Genomic DNA, 24,347 nt, shown 5'->3' with positions numbered 1-24,347 from the left:
GAAACTGTCACATTTTCATCTTATCTTTCCAGTTCCACCAATGAGCACAGGGTGCAGTACATAATTCTACCCTTCTCCATTAACATGAGAAGCACCAAATCCTGAACTTCCTGACACCCGCTAATAATGATACTAAGTGATTCCCTTACTTTCAAGTTGCTAAATGATCCTCTTTCAGATTTGGTATAGACAACTGTGTGTAATACACCTTTATAATGTGCAGCAGTTGGCATACATGCAACAGCAAATGCTTTTGAATGCTAGAAAGAAATATTGAGTTGCATTTAAAAAAAAACACCAGTTTACTAGGCAAACTGACCTGGCTTTCGCGAAACTGTTCTACTCCATTATATCAAGTGAAATATATAGACTTGGTAGTCTCTGGGTTGTTAAGCTTATTGAGCTGCTACAGTACATTAGTTCTTGGAGAACAGTACGTGCATTGTAAATCCAAATGCTCAGGATTACCATGAAGACTGTAGTGAATTCAGTAGCTAGTAACAGAAAAGCAAAAAAGAACTGAAGGTTATTTCATCTAACAACAAATGTGCAGTTGTTATTTGTTGAGGGGCTTTCCTCAAGGTGTGTTTGTGTATATGGATATTGCATGTCCCTAACACTAAAATAATAGTCTTTTGTTACTAGAAACATGGGGTTCTCTTTTCTTTTACACTCACACACGCATTAGTGGTTTCAGTATATTTTGCAAAAATGTATGTTGTGAGGAATACTCAGATGGGACAGGCAACTACTGACCAGTTCCTATGTCATCAATAGCAATGTGTCACAAATCACCCACATGCCACACTATTGTTTGAAGTTATAGATTCTTTAGTCATTCAGCAATTAATATAGTCTTATAATGAAGGTCACACACTTAAACTAAATGAATGTCATGATCAGCCCCCCCCTTTTTTATCAGCAGGGAGCCCTTGGCACTGGTGGTGGTCCCATGGGTGGTGCAGGAGCTGGCGGCACTGCTGTCTAGGGATGTGTCTAGGGATGTGCAGAGGGAAAGGCAGTATGATCGCTTCCTGCTCCCAGTCTGAGCCCAACCCCTCACACTGACCAGTGAAGGACTGAAGAAGGAACCCCTGTCTAAGTCACCCAAGTGCAGTCCTGTTCCTGCATCCCAGCTGCACCTGAACCATGCCAGAGAGTGAGACCTCATCCAAGGATCTAACAGATGAAAAGACCAATGCCCCACAGTTGCAGGGAAATGGAGGCAATTTTGCTTAGATGGTGCCAAAGGCCAGATCAGAAAGCATGGTGCTGCCCCATGGGTGAATGCTTTTTGCTTAAGTTATATACCCTGAGTCTAAGAGAACTGGAAACATTGCAAGAGTTCATAGCTAAGAGTTTGAGGAGGGGGTTTATATGGCCCACCTCTTCTTCCCTGACTGCTTCTGTGTTGTTCAGGAAGAAAAAGAATGGAACCCTTTGGTTATGTACAGATTACCAGGCTCTCAGTGTCATTTCCCTGACCAATCTCTACCCACTACCACTCATTAAGGACTTATTAGCCGTCTGTCCAGGGGGGGAATGTTCATGAAGCTGGACCTGAGGAAAGCCTATTATAGGGTCCAGATCCATGAAGATGATGAGTAGAAAGCAAGTTTCAACACCCACTTAGGGCAATTCAAGTTCTGCGTTATGCCCTTCAGGTTGAATGGTGCTCCAGGGTCTTCATGATCTTGATCAATGAGCTGCTACATGATCATCTGTATAAAGGAGTCACGATGTACTTGGATGATGTATACCCCCCAACTGGGACTGAAGGTAATGACCCATGGTCAGGCATGAGCTCAAAAGCTGCTACCCATTCTCCAGGACCTGGCTGCTACCCCAAGTGTTGCTGAGGCTGAGGGACCCCTGACTCGACTAATACTTCAAACCCTTTTGAAGGTTTGAAGGGGGATAGGGAGGCTGAATTGTTCAAGGTCTCCCTGGTTGAGAAGGATGGCCTGTTATGGTTGGGATTGCAACTCTATGGTTGATTCTCCACTGCAGAGTCGACTAGATTTGACCTGGTTCCCTGAAAAAGGAACTGACCTAGGTTGACTCCATTGTTACTCCCCACAGCAGCCGAGTTCGTCCCACCAGAGCTGAGCTCAGAGGGCGGGATAACCTCAGCGCCTCTTCTGTTCTTTGTTCCCAATTGGCTGTCGTGTTACCATGGGAACGTGAACATGCGTCCTTTTCTTTTTACATAGGCAACATAGTCATAAATCAGTGCTCTATGTAGCTAAAAGCACCGTGTAAACATGCGCTGTTTATATGTATGGCCATCGCTTCATATACAAGAAGGATTTTTTTAAAAGGGTGCGCTTTTTCCCGCCGTGAGTCTTTCGTTCTGAGCATGCCCAAAACACTGAACTGTGATTGGCTGACCAGAGGGAACAGTTCCTCAATGATTCCCCACTTTACCAGCTTCAACCTGAGTTCGACCTAGGTTCGCTGAAAAAGTTGTACCTCCCTGATGGAGTCGGAATTTGACAGTTTGAGGGGGTGAAGCTGAGACGGAACTGTGTCAAACTCAGCGGCTGTTGGGAATACCTAAGTCAAACCTAGGTTGAACCTAGGTCAAACCTGCCAGTGGGGAATCGACCTATTTCTCTGAAATACAGATGATTTTGATTTGCTGTGACTCAAAGTCTGCTTGACACACTGGATTTGTTAAAACTTTGCATTTGACTCGCAGATAATTTTGGTTGAAATCTCTCCACAAAGATTCAAGGGCTTATGTTCAAGAATGCCCTGTGTGTGCAATGGATAAGTGCCCCTGAGGAAGCCCCAGTGGCAACTCAAATCTTTAGAGGCTCCTCAGAGGCCTCGGGCTCTGATTGCTATGGATTTCATTACGGATCTTCTTCCCAGCCATGGGAAGACAGTAATCTGGGTGGTGGTGGATATCTTTTCCAAACTAGCTAACTTTGTGCCTCTGAAACAACTTCCCATGGCACAGAAATAGGCCAAGTTGTTTGTGAGTCATATTTACAGGCTGCATTCAGTTCTAACCAAAATAATCTCAGAGCATCTCAGTTCATGTCTAAACTTTGGCATTGTTTTTGCAAGTTGTGGGGGTGGAAAAGGGGCTCAGCTGAAAGTGAAGGTCTATTGGAGAGAATGAACCAGTTGCTTGAGCAGTACATCAACTACCATCAGGTTAACTGGACGGACCTGCTCCCATGCGCTGAAAATGCCTATAACAAAGCTGTTAATCAAAGCACCAGTCAATTCCCTTTCAAAGTGGTCTATGGGCAGGAGAATCCCTTACTTTTTTTTGGAGGGGGTAGTGGAGGGCCCCAAGGACCTACATGTTTAGTTGGGAATGATCCAACATTCATGGCCCCATATCCATAATACCTTGTGAAAAGAGACTTATAAATGCCAGGCTGACAGGAAACTTAGACATGCATTCTGTGGTGGGGGGTTCTGTGTATATCTCCACCAAGAATCTGCAGTGTGCCCAACCTAGTTGCAAACAGCATTACCAGTATTTGGGACTGTTTAAAATTCTGCATGTCATTAATAACGTGATTGTAGAGGTGGAATTACTGAAAACATATTGGAGCGTGTACCCGGTGTTCCATTTTAGCCTCCTGAAGTGGATGCTGCCTGTGAACTAATGGCACCCAGATGTGGAAACACTCCCTCCCTTATTTGTTGAGAGCATTGTGAACTTACCCATATTTTGGACTCATGTCAAATTGTCGCTACCTGCAATATTTGGTTTCTTAGAATCATTTCCTGTGGAGGAGAATGAGTGGGTTGATGCTGCTAATGTTAGGGCCTCATGTTTGGTGTTAGAGTTCTATCATAAATATCTTCACCATCCTGGGGGGTCCTAGATTGTCTTTAGGTGGACAGTATGTCATGATCAGCCCCTGTTTGATTCTGCCATGTCTTTTGTCACTTGCCTAAATGTGGGGACCTGTCTCTTCTCAATTCCCCTCCCTGCTTTTTAGCTTTGCTTCTTCTCAGGCCTTATCAGCTCAATAGACACCTGCTGTTGTAGCTCTGTCAGTAGTGTGGAATTGTTTTGACTCTGAGGGAAGGCAGTTTCTTCTTCCAACTGACCATGGGGCTGGAGGCAGTCCATCCCCTCTTGGGAACTGGTAGACAGGGGTGGGGTTACATGACATGAGGGAATGACATGGGGGTATAATGATAGCTGCAATATTGGCTATGCTTAGTTCTGGCAATAGAAGTCTAAACACTTATTCTTGATGCTGTTTCATAATAAGGAAATCAACTGAATATAAAGTCTTGTTATTGAATAGTTCAGGGACACAACACTGAAAGCTCTGTTCACAAGTAAACATATAAACAGTCTGCATATGGTATAAATATGTTTTCTTTGTACATGCATTGAGTAATTCCTACATTCAAGTCATGTACAGCTGAATATGTGATATAACTTCACATTTATCTAGGTACTAGTTCCCAGTTTCATTTGTAAAGTGAATGCACATTGGGTCTTCCTTAAAAACAGGCATAGCCATGCACGTGCAAGATGTTCTGTTCGCTGTAATATTTGAGCAGGGCTAGAATGGCCAGCTTTGTTTATTATCAGAATACATTGTGTCTTCAAGAGTGGCATGAGAAATGGGCAAGTACCTTCTTAAAAATACAAATACATTGTGGAATGGAAAATGGATGGATTTAGGCAAATTCTGCCCTGTGTAGCTATGCCCTGTTTCAGTTAGAGATTGTGACATGCTTCTTATCATTTCTGTGCATGATGGGGAAGACCATTTTCATTCTGCCAATTTTAATTAGTAGCTTTCCTGCTTTTGATAGTTTCTTATTCATCATTTGTATGCCATTAATTAAAAACAGGTTGATTTTCACAACATAATTTTTGTTGCATTTAATTAACGGGGGGGGGGGGGCAACCATGGGTTCATCCCAAGCAAAGAGAAACTATAACAGAAACTTGAATTTTCCAACCAACCCAGAGCTCTCATAAAGTTGTCTAATGAAGACTGACAGTATCACTGAGAGCAGAGTTATACCCTTCCAATCCATTGAACTTAGCGTGGGCCTCAGTTTAGGATGACAGTATAAAGTTCTAGACCTGTAAAACATGCAGAGCTGTCAGAACAGAATACAGGATGCCCTTTTGTCCTTGCCAATCAGCCATCTGGCAGACAAGGGGGAGTGAAGAGGCATTGAACCCTTCCTACTTGTTTTTCTAGACAGGTGAACAGAAAGATAGAACTTTTTAAAAAAGAGGTTTTACATGTGCACAGCTTTAAGTATGGGCCATGGCTCATGGGTAGTCTAGAGCATCTGCTTGTCATGCAAATGTTCCCAGGTGCAATACCCAGCATCTCCAATTAAAAGTATCAGGTAGTAGGAGATGTGAAAACTTCAACTTGAGTCCCTGAAGATCTGCTGCTAGCCTGAATAGAAAAGACTGAAATTGATGGACTGATGGTTGAATTCAGTATAAGGCAGCTTCATGTGCTGAACTGTTAGATCAAAATGTGGAATCACATAAATGACACTTGTGTGTATACTATTCCACTCATAATTAGAGAAGCCTACTCCCACATATACGTGCTTCCCTATCTGGTTAGGCTATGCATGATAACACAAGTAAAGGGCTGTTCTAGACAGGTGAGCAGAAACATGCTTGTGGGAAGAGGAAGAAAAATCTTTGTATTCTGTCTTTTTGTGGGTGTTGCATTCCCTCCTTTCAGCACTGGAATGAACATTTCCAGCACATCTACTTTTATATGTTTGGTTTCTAGGCAAGCATATCACTATCCCACAGCAGAAAGTAGCCCCCTGTCCCCATGCATAACATGAGGACAGGATATGCAGCACAAGTACAGTGGTTAAATGGTTATAGAAAAAGGGATGGATTGTCATCTAGAAAAATGGTAAGGAACTGTGCATTGGGTTATAAAAATTAGGAGTAAAATTATTTTGAAGACATCTTCAGCCATTTCCTGAAGATTAATCTTGCTCAGCAAAATAACCATGTAATTATTAGCTTACAGTACATAAGACTGTAAATAATGCACTTCTTGGTAGAAAAGCATGTGCTTTGCATACCAAAGGTTGTAGGTTCAGTCACAAGCATTTCTAATTAAAGGATTTTTGGGAAAGATTTTGCTTTGCCTAAGAACCTACTGCCAGTCAGGGTAGACTGCACTGAACGTGACGAACCAATGATCTGAGTCAGCATACGGCATTTTCATATGTTTCATGCTGAATGAATCGCTTTGGGCATGTACTTACCAAAAAAATCCTTGAGATGTGTTTACTGTCACAACTACAAACATATATTTCCAGCAGAGGTGTAGCTACCAGGGGATAGAGGGTGTGCATTGCGCTAGGTGCACGCCGGGGGGGGGGGTGGGGGGGGTGGGGGGGGGGTTGGGGTGGGGGGGGGGGGGGTGGGGGGGGGGGGGGGTGGGGGGGGGGGGGGGTGGTGGGGGGGGGGGGAGGGGGGGGGGGGGGGGGGGGGGGGAGGGGGGTAGAGGGGGGGGGGGGGGGGGGGGGGGGGTGGAAGGGGGGGGGGGGGGGGGGGGTGGGGGGGGAGGGGGGGGGGTGGGGGGTTGTGTTGGGGGGGGGGGGGGGAGGGAAAGGGGGGGGGGGGGGGGGGGGGGGGGGTGGGGGGGGGGGGGGGTGGGGGGGGGGGGGGGTGGGGGGGGGGGGGGGTGGGGGGGGGGGGGGGTGGGGGGGGGGGGGGGTGGGGGGGGGGGGGGGTGGGGGGGGGGGGGGGTGGGGGGGGGGGGGGGTGGGGGGGGGGGGGGGTGGGGGGGGGGGGGGGTGGGGGGGGGGGGGGGTGGGGGGGGGGGGGGGTGGGGGGGGGGGGGGGTGGGGGGGGGGGGGGGTGGGGGGGGGGGGGGGTGGGGGGGGGGGGGGGTGGGGGGGGGGGGGGGTGGGGGGGGGGGGGGGTGGGGGGGGGGGGGGGTGGGGGGGGGGGGGGGTGGGGGGGGGGGGGGGTGGGGGGGGGGGGGGGTGGGGGGGGGGGGGGGTGGGGGGGGGGGGGGGTGGGGGGGGGGGGGGGTGGGGGGGGGGGGGGGTGGGGGGGGGGGGGGGTGGGGGGGGGGGGGGGTGGGGGGGGGGGGGGGTGGGGGGGGGGGGGGGTGGGGGGGGGGGGGGGTGGGGGGGGGGGGGGGTGGGGGGGGGGGGGGGTGGGGGGGGGGGGGGGTGGGGGGGGGGGGGGGTGGGGGGGGGGGGGGGTGGGGGGGGGGGGGGGTGGGGGGGGGGGGGGGTGGGGGGGGGGGGGGGTGGGGGGGGGGGGGGGTGGGGGGGGGGGGGGGTGGGGGGGGGGGGGGGTGGGGGGGGGGGGGGGTGGGGGGGGGGGGGGGTGGGGGGGGGGGGGGGTGGGGGGGGGGGGGGGTGGGGGGGGGGGGGGGTGGGGGGGGGGGGGGGTGGGGGGGGGGGGGGGTGGGGGGGGGGGGGGGTGGGGGGGGGGGGGGGTGGGGGGGGGGGGGGGTGGGGGGGGGGGGGGGTGGGGGGGGGGGGGGGTGGGGGGGGGGGGGGGTGGGGGGGGGGGGGGGTGGGGGGGGGGGGGGGTGGGGGGGGGGGGGGGTGGGGGGGGGGGGGGGTGGGGGGGGGGGGGGGTGGGGGGGGGGGGGGGTGGGGGGGGGGGGGGGTGGGGGGGGGGGGGGGTGGGGGGGGGGGGGGGTGGGGGGGGGGGGGGGTGGGGGGGGGGGGGGGTGGGGGGGGGGGGGGGTGGGGGGGGGGGGGGGTGGGGGGGGGGGGGGGTGGGGGGGGGGGGGGGTGGGGGGGGGGGGGGGTGGGGGGGGGGGGGGGTGGGGGGGGGGGGGGGTGGGGGGGGGGGGGGGTGGGGGGGGGGGGGGGTGGGGGGGGGGGGGGGTGGGGGGGGGGGGGGGTGGGGGGGGGGGGGGGTGGGGGGGGGGGGGGGTGGGGGGGGGGGGGGGTGGGGGGGGGGGGGGGTGGGGGGGGGGGGGGGTGGGGGGGGGGGGGGGTGGGGGGGGGGGGGGGTGGGGGGGGGGGGGGGTGGGGGGGGGGGGGGGTGGGGGGGGGGGGGGGTGGGGGGGGGGGGGGGTGGGGGGGGGGGGGGGTGGGGGGGGGGGGGGGTGGGGGGGGGGGGGGGTGGGGGGGGGGGGGGGTGGGGGGGGGGGGGGGTGGGGGGGGGGGGGGGTGGGGGGGGGGGGGGGTGGGGGGGGGGGGGGGTGGGGGGGGGGGGGGGTGGGGGGGGGGGGGGGTGGGGGGGGGGGGGGGTGGGGGGGGGGGGGGGTGGGGGGGGGGGGGGGTGGGGGGGGGGGGGGGTGGGGGGGGGGGGGGGTGGGGGGGGGGGGGGGTGGGGGGGGGGGGGGGTGGGGGGGGGGGGGGGTGGGGGGGGGGGGGGGTGGGGGGGGGGGGGGGTGGGGGGGGGGGGGGGTGGGGGGGGGGGGGGGTGGGGGGGGGGGGGGGTGGGGGGGGGGGGGGGTGGGGGGGGGGGGGGGTGGGGGGGGGGGGGGGTGGGGGGGGGGGGGGGTGGGGGGGGGGGGGGGTGGGGGGGGGGGGGGGTGGGGGGGGGGGGGGGTGGGGGGGGGGGGGGGTGGGGGGGGGGGGGGGTGGGGGGGGGGGGGGGTGGGGGGGGGGGGGGGTGGGGGGGGGGGGGGGTGGGGGGGGGGGGGGGTGGGGGGGGGGGGGGGTGGGGGGGGGGGGGGGTGGGGGGGGGGGGGGGTGGGGGGGGGGGGGGGTGGGGGGGGGGGGGGGTGGGGGGGGGGGGGGGTGGGGGGGGGGGGGGGTGGGGGGGGGGGGGGGTGGGGGGGGGGGGGGGTGGGGGGGGGGGGGGGTGGGGGGGGGGGGGGGTGGGGGGGGGGGGGGGTGGGGGGGGGGGGGGGTGGGGGGGGGGGGGGGTGGGGGGGGGGGGGGGTGGGGGGGGGGGGGGGTGGGGGGGGGGGGGGGTGGGGGGGGGGGGGGGTGGGGGGGGGGGGGGGTGGGGGGGGGGGGGGGTGGGGGGGGGGGGGGGTGGGGGGGGGGGGGGGTGGGGGGGGGGGGGGGTGGGGGGGGGGGGGGGTGGGGGGGGGGGGGGGTGGGGGGGGGGGGGGGTGGGGGGGGGGGGGGGTGGGGGGGGGGGGGGGTGGGGGGGGGGGGGGGTGGGGGGGGGGGGGGGTGGGGGGGGGGGGGGGTGGGGGGGGGGGGGGGTGGGGGGGGGGGGGGGTGGGGGGGGGGGGGGGTGGGGGGGGGGGGGGGTGGGGGGGGGGGGGGGTGGGGGGGGGGGGGGGTGGGGGGGGGGGGGGGTGGGGGGGGGGGGGGGTGGGGGGGGGGGGGGGTGGGGGGGGGGGGGGGTGGGGGGGGGGGGGGGTGGGGGGGGGGGGGGGTGGGGGGGGGGGGGGGTGGGGGGGGGGGGGGGTGGGGGGGGGGGGGGGTGGGGGGGGGGGGGGGTGGGGGGGGGGGGGGGTGGGGGGGGGGGGGGGTGGGGGGGGGGGGGGGTGGGGGGGGGGGGGGGTGGGGGGGGGGGGGGGTGGGGGGGGGGGGGGGTGGGGGGGGGGGGGGGTGGGGGGGGGGGGGGGTGGGGGGGGGGGGGGGTGGGGGGGGGGGGGGGTGGGGGGGGGGGGGGGTGGGGGGGGGGGGGGGTGGGGGGGGGGGGGGGTGGGGGGGGGGGGGGGTGGGGGGGGGGGGGGGTGGGGGGGGGGGGGGGTGGGGGGGGGGGGGGGTGGGGGGGGGGGGGGGTGGGGGGGGGGGGGGGTGGGGGGGGGGGGGGGTGGGGGGGGGGGGGGGTGGGGGGGGGGGGGGGTGGGGGGGGGGGGGGGTGGGGGGGGGGGGGGGTGGGGGGGGGGGGGGGTGGGGGGGGGGGGGGGTGGGGGGGGGGGGGGGTGGGGGGGGGGGGGGGTGGGGGGGGGGGGGGGTGGGGGGGGGGGGGGGTGGGGGGGGGGGGGGGTGGGGGGGGGGGGGGGTGGGGGGGGGGGGGGGTGGGGGGGGGGGGGGGTGGGGGGGGGGGGGGGTGGGGGGGGGGGGGGGTGGGGGGGGGGGGGGGTGGGGGGGGGGGGGGGTGGGGGGGGGGGGGGGTGGGGGGGGGGGGGGGTGGGGGGGGGGGGGGGTGGGGGGGGGGGGGGGTGGGGGGGGGGGGGGGTGGGGGGGGGGGGGGGTGGGGGGGGGGGGGGGTGGGGGGGGGGGGGGGTGGGGGGGGGGGGGGGTGGGGGGGGGGGGGGGTGGGGGGGGGGGGGGGTGGGGGGGGGGGGGGGTGGGGGGGGGGGGGGGTGGGGGGGGGGGGGGGTGGGGGGGGGGGGGGGTGGGGGGGGGGGGGGGTGGGGGGGGGGGGGGGTGGGGGGGGGGGGGGGTGGGGGGGGGGGGGGGTGGGGGGGGGGGGGGGTGGGGGGGGGGGGGGGTGGGGGGGGGGGGGGGTGGGGGGGGGGGGGGGTGGGGGGGGGGGGGGGTGGGGGGGGGGGGGGGTGGGGGGGGGGGGGGGTGGGGGGGGGGGGGGGTGGGGGGGGGGGGGGGTGGGGGGGGGGGGGGGTGGGGGGGGGGGGGGGTGGGGGGGGGGGGGGGTGGGGGGGGGGGGGGGTGGGGGGGGGGGGGGGTGGGGGGGGGGGGGGGTGGGGGGGGGGGGGGGTGGGGGGGGGGGGGGGTGGGGGGGGGGGGGGGTGGGGGGGGGGGGGGGTGGGGGGGGGGGGGGGTGGGGGGGGGGGGGGGTGGGGGGGGGGGGGGGTGGGGGGGGGGGGGGGTGGGGGGGGGGGGGGGTGGGGGGGGGGGGGGGTGGGGGGGGGGGGGGGTGGGGGGGGGGGGGGGTGGGGGGGGGGGGGGGTGGGGGGGGGGGGGGGTGGGGGGGGGGGGGGGTGGGGGGGGGGGGGGGTGGGGGGGGGGGGGGGTGGGGGGGGGGGGGGGTGGGGGGGGGGGGGGGTGGGGGGGGGGGGGGGTGGGGGGGGGGGGGGGTGGGGGGGGGGGGGGGTGGGGGGGGGGGGGGGTGGGGGGGGGGGGGGGTGGGGGGGGGGGGGGGTGGGGGGGGGGGGGGGTGGGGGGGGGGGGGGGTGGGGGGGGGGGGGGGTGGGGGGGGGGGGGGGTGGGGGGGGGGGGGGGTGGGGGGGGGGGGGGGTGGGGGGGGGGGGGGGTGGGGGGGGGGGGGGGTGGGGGGGGGGGGGGGTGGGGGGGGGGGGGGGTGGGGGGGGGGGGGGGTGGGGGGGGGGGGGGGTGGGGGGGGGGGGGGGTGGGGGGGGGGGGGGGTGGGGGGGGGGGGGGGTGGGGGGGGGGGGGGGTGGGGGGGGGGGGGGGTGGGGGGGGGGGGGGGTGGGGGGGGGGGGGGGTGGGGGGGGGGGGGGGTGGGGGGGGGGGGGGGTGGGGGGGGGGGGGGGTGGGGGGGGGGGGGGGTGGGGGGGGGGGGGGGTGGGGGGGGGGGGGGGTGGGGGGGGGGGGGGGTGGGGGGGGGGGGGGGTGGGGGGGGGGGGGGGTGGGGGGGGGGGGGGGTGGGGGGGGGGGGGGGTGGGGGGGGGGGGGGGTGGGGGGGGGGGGGGGTGGGGGGGGGGGGGGGTGGGGGGGGGGGGGGGTGGGGGGGGGGGGGGGTGGGGGGGGGGGGGGGTGGGGGGGGGGGGGGGTGGGGGGGGGGGGGGGTGGGGGGGGGGGGGGGTGGGGGGGGGGGGGGGTGGGGGGGGGGGGGGGTGGGGGGGGGGGGGGGTGGGGGGGGGGGGGGGTGGGGGGGGGGGGGGGTGGGGGGGGGGGGGGGTGGGGGGGGGGGGGGGTGGGGGGGGGGGGGGGTGGGGGGGGGGGGGGGTGGGGGGGGGGGGGGGTGGGGGGGGGGGGGGGTGGGGGGGGGGGGGGGTGGGGGGGGGGGGGGGTGGGGGGGGGGGGGGGTGGGGGGGGGGGGGGGTGGGGGGGGGGGGGGGTGGGGGGGGGGGGGGGTGGGGGGGGGGGGGGGTGGGGGGGGGGGGGGGTGGGGGGGGGGGGGGGTGGGGGGGGGGGGGGGTGGGGGGGGGGGGGGGTGGGGGGGGGGGGGGGTGGGGGGGGGGGGGGGTGGGGGGGGGGGGGGGTGGGGGGGGGGGGGGGTGGGGGGGGGGGGGGGTGGGGGGGGGGGGGGGTGGGGGGGGGGGGGGGTGGGGGGGGGGGGGGGTGGGGGGGGGGGGGGGTGGGGGGGGGGGGGGGTGGGGGGGGGGGGGGGTGGGGGGGGGGGGGGGTGGGGGGGGGGGGGGGTGGGGGGGGGGGGGGGTGGGGGGGGGGGGGGGTGGGGGGGGGGGGGGGTGGGGGGGGGGGGGGGTGGGGGGGGGGGGGGGTGGGGGGGGGGGGGGGTGGGGGGGGGGGGGGGTGGGGGGGGGGGGGGGTGGGGGGGGGGGGGGGTGGGGGGGGGGGGGGGTGGGGGGGGGGGGGGGTGGGGGGGGGGGGGGGTGGGGGGGGGGGGGGGTGGGGGGGGGGGGGGGTGGGGGGGGGGGGGGGTGGGGGGGGGGGGGGGTGGGGGGGGGGGGGGGTGGGGGGGGGGGGGGGTGGGGGGGGGGGGGGGTGGGGGGGGGGGGGGGTGGGGGGGGGGGGGGGTGGGGGGGGGGGGGGGTGGGGGGGGGGGGGGGTGGGGGGGGGGGGGGGTGGGGGGGGGGGGGGGTGGGGGGGGGGGGGGGTGGGGGGGGGGGGGGGTGGGGGGGGGGGGGGGTGGGGGGGGGGGGGGGTGGGGGGGGGGGGGGGTGGGGGGGGGGGGGGGTGGGGGGGGGGGGGGGTGGGGGGGGGGGGGGGTGGGGGGGGGGGGGGGTGGGGGGGGGGGGGGGTGGGGGGGGGGGGGGGTGGGGGGGGGGGGGGGTGGGGGGGGGGGGGGGTGGGGGGGGGGGGGGGTGGGGGGGGGGGGGGGTGGGGGGGGGGGGGGGTGGGGGGGGGGGGGGGTGGGGGGGGGGGGGGGTGGGGGGGGGGGGGGGTGGGGGGGGGGGGGGGTGGGGGGGGGGGGGGGTGGGGGGGGGGGGGGGTGGGGGGGGGGGGGGGTGGGGGGGGGGGGGGGTGGGGGGGGGGGGGGGTGGGGGGGGGGGGGGGTGGGGGGGGGGGGGGGTGGGGGGGGGGGGGGGTGGGGGGGGGGGGGGGTGGGGGGGGGGGGGGGTGGGGGGGGGGGGGGGTGGGGGGGGGGGGGGGTGGGGGGGGGGGGGGGTGGGGGGGGGGGGGGGTGGGGGGGGGGGGGGGTGGGGGGGGGGGGGGGTGGGGGGGGGGGGGGGTGGGGGGGGGGGGGGGTGGGGGGGGGGGGGGGTGGGGGGGGGGGGGGGTGGGGGGGGGGGGGGGTGGGGGGGGGGGGGGGTGGGGGGGGGGGGGGGTGGGGGGGGGGGGGGGTGGGGGGGGGGGGGGGTGGGGGGGGGGGGGGGTGGGGGGGGGGGGGGGTGGGGGGGGGGGGGGGTGGGGGGGGGGGGGGGTGGGGGGGGGGGGGGGTGGGGGGGGGGGGGGGTGGGGGGGGGGGGGGGTGGGGGGGGGGGGGGGTGGGGGGGGGGGGGGGTGGGGGGGGGGGGGGGTGGGGGGGGGGGGGGGTGGGGGGGGGGGGGGGTGGGGGGGGGGGGGGGTGGGGGGGGGGGGGGGTGGGGGGGGGGGGGGGTGGGGGGGGGGGGGGGTGGGGGGGGGGGGGGGTGGGGGGGGGGGGGGGTGGGGGGGGGGGGGGGTGGGGGGGGGGGGGGGTGGGGGGGGGGGGGGGTGGGGGGGGGGGGGGGTGGGGGGGGGGGGGGGTGGGGGGGGGGGGGGGTGGGGGGGGGGGGGGGTGGGGGGGGGGGGGGGTGGGGGGGGGGGGGGGTGGGGGGGGGGGGGGGTGGGGGGGGGGGGGGGTGGGGGGGGGGGGGGGTGGGGGGGGGGGGGGGTGGGGGGGGGGGGGGGTGGGGGGGGGGGGGGGTGGGGGGGGGGGGGGGTGGGGGGGGGGGGGGGTGGGGGGGGGGGGGGGTGGGGGGGGGGGGGGGTGGGGGGGGGGGGGGGTGGGGGGGGGGGGGGGTGGGGGGGGGGGGGGGTGGGGGGGGGGGGGGGTGGGGGGGGGGGGGGGTGGGGGGGGGGGGGGGTGGGGGGGGGGGGGGGTGGGGGGGGGGGGGGGTGGGGGGGGGGGGGGGTGGGGGGGGGGGGGGGTGGGGGGGGGGGGGGGTGGGGGGGGGGGGGGGTGGGGGGGGGGGGGGGTGGGGGGGGGGGGGGGTGGGGGGGGGGGGGGGTGGGGGGGGGGGGGGGTGGGGGGGGGGGGGGGTGGGGGGGGGGGGGGGTGGGGGGGGGGGGGGGTGGGGGGGGGGGGGGGTGGGGGGGGGGGGGGGTGGGGGGGGGGGGGGGTGGGGGGGGGGGGGGGTGGGGGGGGGGGGGGGTGGGGGGGGGGGGGGGTGGGGGGGGGGGGGGGTGGGGGGGGGGGGGGGTGGGGGGGGGGGGGGGTGGGGGGGGGGGGGGGTGGGGGGGGGGGGGGGTGGGGGGGGGGGGGGGTGGGGGGGGGGGGGGGTGGGGGGGGGGGGGGGTGGGGGGGGGGGGGGGTGGGGGGGGGGGGGGGTGGGGGGGGGGGGGGGTGGGGGGGGGGGGGGGTGGGGGGGGGGGGGGGTGGGGGGGGGGGGGGGTGGGGGGGGGGGGGGGTGGGGGGGGGGGGGGGTGGGGGGGGGGGGGGGTGGGGGGGGGGGGGGGTGGGGGGGGGGGGGGGTGGGGGGGGGGGGGGGTGGGGGGGGGGGGGGGTGGGGGGGGGGGGGGGTGGGGGGGGGGGGGGGTGGGGGGGGGGGGGGGTGGGGGGGGGGGGGGGTGGGGGGGGGGGGGGGTGGGGGGGGGGGGGGGTGGGGGGGGGGGGGGGTGGGGGGGGGGGGGGGTGGGGGGGGGGGGGGGTGGGGGGGGGGGGGGGTGGGGGGGGGGGGGGGTGGGGGGGGGGGGGGGTGGGGGGGGGGGGGGGTGGGGGGGGGGGGGGGTGGGGGGGGGGGGGGGTGGGGGGGGGGGGGGGTGGGGGGGGGGGGGGGTGGGGGGGGGGGGGGGTGGGGGGGGGGGGGGGTGGGGGGGGGGGGGGGTGGGGGGGGGGGGGGGTGGGGGGGGGGGGGGGTGGGGGGGGGGGGGGGTGGGGGGGGGGGGGGGTGGGGGGGGGGGGGGGTGGGGGGGGGGGGGGGTGGGGGGGGGGGGGGGTGGGGGGGGGGGGGGGTGGGGGGGGGGGGGGGTGGGGGGGGGGGGGGGTGGGGGGGGGGGGGGGTGGGGGGGGGGGGGGGTGGGGGGGGGGGGGGGTGGGGGGGGGGGGGGGTGGGGGGGGGGGGGGGTGGGGGGGGGGGGGGGTGGGGGGGGGGGGGGGTGGGGGGGGGGGGGGGTGGGGGGGGGGGGGGGTGGGGGGGGGGGGGGGTGGGGGGGGGGGGGGGTGGGGGGGGGGGGGGGTGGGGGGGGGGGGGGGTGGGGGGGGGGGGGGGTGGGGGGGGGGGGGGGTGGGGGGGGGGGGGGGTGGGGGGGGGGGGGGGTGGGGGGGGGGGGGGGTGGGGGGGGGGGGGGGTGGGGGGGGGGGGGGGTGGGGGGGGGGGGGGGTGGGGGGGGGGGGGGGTGGGGGGGGGGGGGGGTGGGGGGGGGGGGGGGTGGGGGGGGGGGGGGGTGGGGGGGGGGGGGGGTGGGGGGGGGGGGGGGTGGGGGGGGGGGGGGGTGGGGGGGGGGGGGGGTGGGGGGGGGGGGGGGTGGGGGGGGGGGGGGGTGGGGGGGGGGGGGGGTGGGGGGGGGGGGGGGTGGGGGGGGGGGGGGGTGGGGGGGGGGGGGGGTGGGGGGGGGGGGGGGTGGGGGGGGGGGGGGGTGGGGGGGGGGGGGGGTGGGGGGGGGGGGGGGTGGGGGGGGGGGGGGGTGGGGGGGGGGGGGGGTGGGGGGGGGGGGGGGTGGGGGGGGGGGGGGGTGGGGGGGGGGGGGGGTGGGGGGGGGGGGGGGTGGGGGGGGGGGGGGGTGGGGGGGGGGGGGGGTGGGGGGGGGGGGGGGTGGGGGGGGGGGGGGGTGGGGGGGGGGGGGGGTGGGGGGGGGGGGGGGTGGGGGGGGGGGGGGGTGGGGGGGGGGGGGGGTGGGGGGGGGGGGGGGTGGGGGGGGGGGGGGGTGGGGGGGGGGGGGGGTGGGGGGGGGGGGGGGTGGGGGGGGGGGGGGGTGGGGGGGGGGGGGGGTGGGGGGGGGGGGGGGTGGGGGGGGGGGGGGGTGGGGGGGGGGGGGGGTGGGGGGGGGGGGGGGTGGGGGGGGGGGGGGGTGGGGGGGGGGGGGGGTGGGGGGGGGGGGGGGTGGGGGGGGGGGGGGGTGGGGGGGGGGGGGGGTGGGGGGGGGGGGGGGTGGGGGGGGGGGGGGGTGGGGGGGGGGGGGGGTGGGGGGGGGGGGGGGTGGGGGGGGGGGGGGGTGGGGGGGGGGGGGGGTGGGGGGGGGGGGGGGTGGGGGGGGGGGGGGGTGGGGGGGGGGGGGGGTGGGGGGGGGGGGGGGTGGGGGGGGGGGGGGGTGGGGGGGGGGGGGGGTGGGGGGGGGGGGGGGTGGGGGGGGGGGGGGGTGGGGGGGGGGGGGGGTGGGGGGGGGGGGGGGTGGGGGGGGGGGGGGGTGGGGGGGGGGGGGGGTGGGGGGGGGGGGGGGTGGGGGGGGGGGGGGGTGGGGGGGGGGGGGGGTGGGGGGGGGGGGGGGTGGGGGGGGGGGGGGGTGGGGGGGGGGGGGGGTGGGGGGGGGGGGGGGTGGGGGGGGGGGGGGGTGGGGGGGGGGGGGGGTGGGGGGGGGGGGGGGTGGGGGGGGGGGGGGGTGGGGGGGGGGGGGGGTGGGGGGGGGGGGGGGTGGGGGGGGGGGGGGGTGGGGGGGGGGGGGGGTGGGGGGGGGGGGGGGTGGGGGGGGGGGGGGGTGGGGGGGGGGGGGGGTGGGGGGGGGGGGGGGTGGGGGGGGGGGGGGGTGGGGGGGGGGGGGGGTGGGGGGGGGGGGGGGTGGGGGGGGGGGGGGGTGGGGGGGGGGGGGGGTGGGGGGGGGGGGGGGTGGGGGGGGGGGGGGGTGGGGGGGGGGGGGGGTGGGGGGGGGGGGGGGTGGGGGGGGGGGGGGGTGGGGGGGGGGGGGGGTGGGGGGGGGGGGGGGTGGGGGGGGGGGGGGGTGGGGGGGGGGGGGGGTGGGGGGGGGGGGGGGTGGGGGGGGGGGGGGGTGGGGGGGGGGGGGGGTGGGGGGGGGGGGGGGTGGGGGGGGGGGGGGGTGGGGGGGGGGGGGGGTGGGGGGGGGGGGGGGTGGGGGGGGGGGGGGGTGGGGGGGGGGGGGGGTGGGGGGGGGGGGGGGTGGGGGGGGGGGGGGGTGGGGGGGGGGGGGGGTGGGGGGGGGGGGGGGTGGGGGGGGGGGGGGGTGGGGGGGGGGGGGGGTGGGGGGGGGGGGGGGTGGGGGGGGGGGGGGGTGGGGGGGGGGGGGGGTGGGGGGGGGGGGGGGTGGGGGGGGGGGGGGGTGGGGGGGGGGGGGGGTGGGGGGGGGGGGGGGTGGGGGGGGGGGGGGGTGGGGGGGGGGGGGGGTGGGGGGGGGGGGGGGTGGGGGGGGGGGGGGGTGGGGGGGGGGGGGGGTGGGGGGGGGGGGGGGTGGGGGGGGGGGGGGGTGGGGGGGGGGGGGGGTGGGGGGGGGGGGGGGTGGGGGGGGGGGGGGGTGGGGGGGGGGGGGGGTGGGGGGGGGGGGGGGTGGGGGGGGGGGGGGGTGGGGGGGGGGGGGGGTGGGGGGGGGGGGGGGTGGGGGGGGGGGGGGGTGGGGGGGGGGGGGGGTGGGGGGGGGGGGGGGTGGGGGGGGGGGGGGGTGGGGGGGGGGGGGGGTGGGGGGGGGGGGGGGTGGGGGGGGGGGGGGGTGGGGGGGGGGGGGGGTGGGGGGGGGGGGGGGTGGGGGGGGGGGGGGGTGGGGGGGGGGGGGGGTGGGGGGGGGGGGGGGTGGGGGGGGGGGGGGGTGGGGGGGGGGGGGGGTGGGGGGGGGGGGGGGTGGGGGGGGGGGGGGGTGGGGGGGGGGGGGGGTGGGGGGGGGGGGGGGTGGGGGGGGGGGGGGGTGGGGGGGGGGGGGGGTGGGGGGGGGGGGGGGTGGGGGGGGGGGGGGGTGGGGGGGGGGGGGGGTGGGGGGGGGGGGGGGTGGGGGGGGGGGGGGGTGGGGGGGGGGGGGGGTGGGGGGGGGGGGGGGTGGGGGGGGGGGGGGGTGGGGGGGGGGGGGGGTGGGGGGGGGGGGGGGTGGGGGGGGGGGGGGGTGGGGGGGGGGGGGGGTGGGGGGGGGGGGGGGTGGGGGGGGGGGGGGGTGGGGGGGGGGGGGGGTGGGGGGGGGGGGGGGTGGGGGGGGGGGGGGGTGGGGGGGGGGGGGGGTGGGGGGGGGGGGGGGTGGGGGGGGGGGGGGGTGGGGGGGGGGGGGGGTGGGGGGGGGGGGGGGTGGGGGGGGGGGGGGGTGGGGGGGGGGGGGGGTGGGGGGGGGGGGGGGTGGGGGGGGGGGGGGGTGGGGGGGGGGGGGGGTGGGGGGGGGGGGGGGTGGGGGGGGGGGGGGGTGGGGGGGGGGGGGGGTGGGGGGGGGGGGGGGTGGGGGGGGGGGGGGGTGGGGGGGGGGGGGGGTGGGGGGGGGGGGGGGTGGGGGGGGGGGGGGGTGGGGGGGGGGGGGGGTGGGGGGGGGGGGGGGTGGGGGGGGGGGGGGGTGGGGGGGGGGGGGGGTGGGGGGGGGGGGGGGTGGGGGGGGGGGGGGGTGGGGGGGGGGGGGGGTGGGGGGGGGGGGGGGTGGGGGGGGGGGGGGGTGGGGGGGGGGGGGGGTGGGGGGGGGGGGGGGTGGGGGGGGGGGGGGGTGGGGGGGGGGGGGGGTGGGGGGGGGGGGGGGTGGGGGGGGGGGGGGGTGGGGGGGGGGGGGGGTGGGGGGGGGGGGGGGTGGGGGGGGGGGGGGGTGGGGGGGGGGGGGGGTGGGGGGGGGGGGGGGTGGGGGGGGGGGGGGGTGGGGGGGGGGGGGGGTGGGGGGGGGGGGGGGTGGGGGGGGGGGGGGGTGGGGGGGGGGGGGGGTGGGGGGGGGGGGGGGTGGGGGGGGGGGGGGGTGGGGGGGGGGGGGGGTGGGGGGGGGGGGGGGTGGGGGGGGGGGGGGGTGGGGGGGGGGGGGGGTGGGGGGGGGGGGGGGTGGGGGGGGGGGGGGGTGGGGGGGGGGGGGGGTGGGGGGGGGGGGGGGTGGGGGGGGGGGGGGGTGGGGGGGGGGGGGGGTGGGGGGGGGGGGGGGTGGGGGGGGGGGGGGGTGGGGGGGGGGGGGGGTGGGGGGGGGGGGGGGTGGGGGGGGGGGGGGGTGGGGGGGGGGGGGGGTGGGGGGGGGGGGGGGTGGGGGGGGGGGGGGGTGGGGGGGGGGGGGGGTGGGGGGGGGGGGGGGTGGGGGGGGGGGGGGGTGGGGGGGGGGGGGGGTGGGGGGGGGGGGGGGTGGGGGGGGGGGGGGGTGGGGGGGGGGGGGGGTGGGGGGGGGGGGGGGTGGGGGGGGGGGGGGGTGGGGGGGGGGGGGGGTGGGGGGGGGGGGGGGTGGGGGGGGGGGGGGGTGGGGGGGGGGGGGGGTGGGGGGGGGGGGGGGTGGGGGGGGGGGGGGGTGGGGGGGGGGGGGGGTGGGGGGGGGGGGGGGTGGGGGGGGGGGGGGGTGGGGGGGGGGGGGGGTGGGGGGGGGGGGGGGTGGGGGGGGGGGGGGGTGGGGGGGGGGGGGGGTGGGGGGGGGGGGGGGTGGGGGGGGGGGGGGGTGGGGGGGGGGGGGGGTGGGGGGGGGGGGGGGTGGGGGGGGGGGGGGGTGGGGGGGGGGGGGGGTGGGGGGGGGGGGGGGTGGGGGGGGGGGGGGGTGGGGGGGGGGGGGGGTGGGGGGGGGGGGGGGTGGGGGGGGGGGGGGGTGGGGGGGGGGGGGGGTGGGGGGGGGGGGGGGTGGGGGGGGGGGGGGGTGGGGGGGGGGGGGGGTGGGGGGGGGGGGGGGTGGGGGGGGGGGGGGGTGGGGGGGGGGGGGGGTGGGGGGGGGGGGGGGTGGGGGGGGGGGGGGGTGGGGGGGGGGGGGGGTGGGGGGGGGGGGGGGTGGGGGGGGGGGGGGGTGGGGGGGGGGGGGGGTGGGGGGGGGGGGGGGTGGGGGGGGGGGGGGGTGGGGGGGGGGGGGGGTGGGGGGGGGGGGGGGTGGGGGGGGGGGGGGGTGGGGGGGGGGGGGGGTGGGGGGGGGGGGGGGTGGGGGGGGGGGGGGGTGGGGGGGGGGGGGGGTGGGGGGGGGGGGGGGTGGGGGGGGGGGGGGGTGGGGGGGGGGGGGGGTGGGGGGGGGGGGGGGTGGGGGGGGGGGGGGGTGGGGGGGGGGGGGGGTGGGGGGGGGGGGGGGTGGGGGGGGGGGGGGGTGGGGGGGGGGGGGGGTGGGGGGGGGGGGGGGTGGGGGGGGGGGGGGGTGGGGGGGGGGGGGGGTGGGGGGGGGGGGGGGTGGGGGGGGGGGGGGGTGGGGGGGGGGGGGGGTGGGGGGGGGGGGGGGTGGGGGGGGGGGGGGGTGGGGGGGGGGGGGGGTGGGGGGGGGGGGGGGTGGGGGGGGGGGGGGGTGGGGGGGGGGGGGGGTGGGGGGGGGGGGGGGTGGGGGGGGGGGGGGGTGGGGGGGGGGGGGGGTGGGGGGGGGGGGGGGTGGGGGGGGGGGGGGGTGGGGGGGGGGGGGGGTGGGGGGGGGGGGGGGTGGGGGGGGGGGGGGGTGGGGGGGGGGGGGGGTGGGGGGGGGGGGGGGTGGGGGGGGGGGGGGGTGGGGGGGGGGGGGGGTGGGGGGGGGGGGGGGTGGGGGGGGGGGGGGGTGGGGGGGGGGGGGGGTGGGGGGGGGGGGGGGTGGGGGGGGGGGGGGGTGGGGGGGGGGGGGGGTGGGGGGGGGGGGGGGTGGGGGGGGGGGGGGGTGGGGGGGGGGGGGGGTGGGGGGGGGGGGGGGTGGGGGGGGGGGGGGGTGGGGGGGGGGGGGGGTGGGGGGGGGGGGGGGTGGGGGGGGGGGGGGGTGGGGGGGGGGGGGGGTGGGGGGGGGGGGGGGTGGGGGGGGGGGGGGGTGGGGGGGGGGGGGGGTGGGGGGGGGGGGGGGTGGGGGGGGGGGGGGGTGGGGGGGGGGGGGGGTGGGGGGGGGGGGGGGTGGGGGGGGGGGGGGGTGGGGGGGGGGGGGGGTGGGGGGGGGGGGGGGTGGGGGGGGGGGGGGGTGGGGGGGGGGGGGGGTGGGGGGGGGGGGGGGTGGGGGGGGGGGGGGGTGGGGGGGGGGGGGGGTGGGGGGGGGGGGGGGTGGGGGGGGGGGGGGGTGGGGGGGGGGGGGGGTGGGGGGGGGGGGGGGTGGGGGGGGGGGGGGGTGGGGGGGGGGGGGGGTGGGGGGGGGGGGGGGTGGGGGGGGGGGGGGGTGGGGGGGGGGGGGGGTGGGGGGGGGGGGGGGTGGGGGGGGGGGGGGGTGGGGGGGGGGGGGGGTGGGGGGGGGGGCGGGTGGGGGGGGGGGGGGGTTGGGGAGGGGGGGGGGTTGGGGCGGGGCAGGGTGGGGGGGGGGGGGGGCGGGGGGGGGGGGGGGTGGGGGGGGGGGGTGGGGGGGGGGGGGGGGGGGGGGGGGGGGGCGGGGTGGTTGGGGGGGGGGGGGTGGGGGGGGGGGGGGGTTTTAATTCTTGCCTCTAGTGAATACAGCAAGCAGTGCTTGAAGCTGTTTTTACAGTGTTTTATGATTTCTTTACTGCAGGCTGGAGAGACTCTCCACCAGAGCACCATCATTTTGACATTCTGTTGATTGAGCAGCTACTTCCAGGGGATCTCTCCAAGGTGCATTACAATCCACTCTCCATTTTAAATAATGGCTTTTAAAGGCTACAGCACACTTCAAGAAAAATGTTACTGAAGATCACTTGTCCAATTGCTCTTCCTAAAGAGCTTTTTTTTTAAAAAAATGAACACATATAGCTATGTTCACATTATTTATTGAAAGGCTGAAAGCATGCAAACAAAAATTAAAATGTGGCTGCTTAAAATCATGCAATAGCAAGAAGGTTGTGCTGTCTAAGCTAAGAGGTCAGTCCCACTGCACAAGAATGTGACTTGATCTCAAATATTTACTTATTTTTTAGACTTTTGTATCTCACTGTTCAGCTGAAAGGCTCTCAGGGTTGCTTGTGACATAGTAAAATAAAAGGTACTAATTTACTATACACACACACCCATGAATTGGCATGAAAAAAACATAAAATTAAACAGGAGTCCAGTGGCTCCATAAAGACTAACAAAATGTATTCCAGCATAAGATTTTATGAATCAAATCTCATTTCACCAGATGTACAGCAGGTGCATCCAAAACAGTTAACTTCACATGTAAAGGAAGAGAAAGGGGATGAGAAGAAATCAAATCACCACACTTTCTTTTATTGACAATGGCTCCTTTGGCCAAAGGTCTTGAGCCAAAATACAATTAAATCAGACACAAATCACACCAAAACATTCACAAAACAACAAATAGAAATGATTATGTCAATAATAAGCACTGTTAATGGAAGAAGTTACAAAGAGAGGGCAGTGCAAAACAAGAACCAATTAAAAAGTGAACAATCTGTAACAGAGGGTGGGAGAACTACTGTCAAATGTTGATAGATATTCAGGGACAGAATTATATAACCCATTAAATTTATTTTTAAACATGTACATGTAATCCAAACAAAAGTATATATGGAGAACAATGAACTAAAACATGAGCAAGATAAATTAACATTATATAAACAGTGCAGCAGTGATATCATCAAGCGTGGATAGGACTGTCAACTTCAAGGATTGACCATACTTTTTGACATATATAACAATAATAGCCCTGAAAGATAGGTAAGGAGCAGCCTTCTGCTCCAGGGCTAAAGCACAGCGACCTTCCTAAAGCCATCCATGAGCTTATGGATTTGAACCAGGTTCTTTTTTGTAGCATAAGAACGAAGTTGGTCCACAGAGGGCAGGTCAACCCAATGCTTCTCAATGGGAGGTAGACAGGTCTTGCCAGAATCAGCAGGGCCAGCTGAGTACAATCATAAGATTGTACTTAGTGATCCATGGCTCAAAGTTGATCCATTTGTCCTCAACCAGGCCCAGAGCCTTTTCTGCTGTGACCCTGACTGGTGAAACTTTCCATTCAAGGAAACCAAAACATTTGGGGCATCTCTCAGTTTCACAGTATCTGTAAGACAGAGATGTCTCACTAGTCTTACAGCTTACAATCCTTTTGTTGCATGGATTGGCTTTTACCTCTTTAATATTGCACCTGTTGGCATAGTATTTAGCACATTCTATTTTCTAGTGGTACAGTTGATAACCATGGTTTGACTTCTCTCTCCATTCATTGTTTTCTCAAATGCTGGGGAGTGGAATGTTCTCAATTTGAAGAATGCTTTGGCCTGCATCCTTGGATTGGCTTGATTGAAACTGAATTTTAAATGTTCTTTTAAAAAAACAATTATACTAAATTATTATGTCTTTTTAAATCTTATATGTACTATGAATATTTTGACTTGTGGATTTGTAGATTTGAGGAACAGAAGAAGAAAATAGATATAACACACAAAAGTGTGAAGCTTATTAGTAATAATAATTAAGAATTAATTCTACAATTGTAACTAAAGAGCAAGTAGCAAACTTTTCTGTGTGCTTATATTTGGTACAGATGAAATTGGGAGCTTTCTTTTTCCCCTTCCCCTGTTATATGTAACTTTTGTGTTTTATCTCCCTTTTTTGTTTGATCTTTGCTTAAAACATAACAGTAAACAAAATCAAGGTGCAATTTAGTTACACGAATAAAACAACAGAGCTAAAGTCTACATATCAAAAAGAAATAATTGCAGGCAAAAGGTACTAGGCATCTTCAGTACATGTGCAAAGTTCATACAGAATTTTTAGACAGAGTGGAAAGCAAAGCATAGAACAAAGAAGTAGAAGTAACCGGTAACATTAATAGAACTAATTTATGGATTATGCTGGCCACACCAAATGATTATTGATTAACCAGCAGCAGAGGCGTACCTAGGCAAACCTGAGCCCCCAGGCAAAACCTGAGTTGGGTGCCCCCCCCCATGGGCAGCCACCCTGAGCCTTACCTGCTGATTGCTGAATAGCTGCTTAGGCGCTGGGCGGAGCTGTTCCCTCCGCTTCATCGCGTGACTTCAAGTCACCGCTGCGTGATGACCCCCCAGACCGGCCGGCCCCGTCGCCCCGAGCCCGGCCTCCTCCTCCTTCTTGACTGACTCCCTGGCTGGCAGGCGGTGAAGTCTTTCCAATAGGCGCGAAGCGCCAGAGTCCACGCTTACGCTGGCCAGGGGAGTAGGCAGTGGAACTTGGAAGCGAAGCTGTGCCAGTCTCCACGCGGTTCTCGGAGGCGCCACCGCCCGCCATCCAAGGCTTCCACGCAAGCAGGAGAGGCAGAACCTCTCAGAGCCAGCCATTATCTCAGACCGGCTGAGGTCAGCTTCGCTCGCTTCCACTGCCTCCGGCTCCCCTGAGTCCTGGCCAACGACCATTCACGACCCCTGCCCCGGACCAGCCACTGCTGCCACCGTCCTGGGGTCCCCCACATCATGCCGCCGCGGCGCTGCCCACCGCCCG

Source organism: Sphaerodactylus townsendi, linkage group LG06 (assembly GCF_021028975.2).
Source record: "Sphaerodactylus townsendi isolate TG3544 linkage group LG06, MPM_Stown_v2.3, whole genome shotgun sequence".
In the NCBI taxonomy this organism is placed as follows: Eukaryota; Metazoa; Chordata; class Lepidosauria; order Squamata; family Sphaerodactylidae; genus Sphaerodactylus; species Sphaerodactylus townsendi.
This window is presented reverse-complemented; position numbering follows the sequence as displayed.